Here is a 1,389-nt window from a genome sequence, read left to right on the forward strand (position 1 = left end):
AATACAATTATACATTAAAATTAATGATTTATAATAACTAAGATCTAAATATATAATTATTTATCAATAAAATCAAAAAATTCTTATGCTATAGCTTACACAAGTAAATTGGATTGGGGTTTGACTCATTGATGACAACTTGGTAGAGATAAGATCATAAGATCCAATTTTCCTATATCCACATGAGTTACATGAATCAATTAATAATAAATAAAAATATGTATTTTTTAATTATATATTTTTATCTATATACATTACATATTTTTATCTACTATCCATAAATTATTTATAAAATTAACTGCTTTTAAATTTCCATTTAAAAATAAATATATAAACTCATTTACAGAAAAACTTAAAATAAACAATTAATAAATTGACAATCCAACAATTTTACCCCTCCTTTATGTTAAAAACAAGCAAAAATGCAATGCCATTGTTTAATGACTATCAAATTTCTAGAAGGGCCAATAAGCTGCGGAAACTCTCCACCACGCTCTTTTCTTCGCCCCCCACAACCATTCCTTTCTCTACCTCCACTTCAGATCTGTCGTACACCTTTAAGGTCAACTCCCGTTCAGTGAGGAATCTAGAATGTTGGGTGAAGACACCTAGCAATGTCCAGTTACCTCCACTTCAGATGTTTTGTTGTACACCTTTAAGGTCAACTCCCGTGCAGTGAGGAATTCAGAATGTTGGGTGAACACACTTAACCATGTCCACTTACCCAAAAAGATTAAACCAACTTATATTTTTATAAAATTATAAAATGTTTTTAGAGAGAGAATATAACGATTTCTAATTTAAAAAATATTTTTGATGTGGATTTATATAATAGTTTCTAATATGAATTTAGAAAACTTAAGGCAATTTAATTTTTAAAACATTGTTAACAAAATTGTCTTAAATATTTTTTATATGAATTTAGAAACTTGCTATAAAAATAAAATTATTTAAAGGTTATAATAAATTATTATATTTTTTTATTGTCTATTGATGTTTTTAAGAATTACAATTCCTATTCAAAAATACTTATTTAAATATAAAAGGTTTTAAAAAAATTCATAATTAAATATTTTTTATAATTATATTTTTCATAATCAAAGCTCTTTGTCACCATGAAGGTCGGATTCTTGGTAATACGCTAGACCGGAACTTCTTTTACGATTAGGACAACCGAATCTTCCGATGAAGAATCGACCGCCATGTATATGACCATCGTTTGTTTGTTTTTAACGACAAACAAGTTCAAAAGCTGCCCGTTACTGGATGAGCATATTCGTCTTCATAGGCAGACAATAGGATAAAACAGGTCTTTATTCTAGATGGCTCCTCGGTCGTCTTAGATGGCTCCTCGGTCGTCTTAGTACCAGGATAAAACAGGTCGTTTAT

At 28.4% G+C, this 1,389-nt stretch overlaps 1 long non-coding RNA gene across 1 annotated transcript; it reads right to left on the reverse strand.

Annotated features, from left to right (window-relative positions):
• Positions 1-352: 352 nt before the first annotated feature.
• LOC131875616 (uncharacterized) lies at positions 353-727 on the reverse strand. The gene is made up of 2 exons (XR_009372436.1): positions 627-727; positions 353-531 (listed from the first exon to the last, which is right to left on the reverse strand). It is a non-coding gene; the product is annotated as an uncharacterized LOC131875616 (long non-coding RNA).
• Between the last annotated feature and the right edge of the window lie 662 nt (positions 728-1,389).

This window comes from Cryptomeria japonica, chromosome 5 (genome assembly GCF_030272615.1).
Source record: "Cryptomeria japonica chromosome 5, Sugi_1.0, whole genome shotgun sequence".
NCBI classification, from domain to species: Eukaryota; Viridiplantae; Streptophyta; class Pinopsida; order Cupressales; family Cupressaceae; genus Cryptomeria; species Cryptomeria japonica.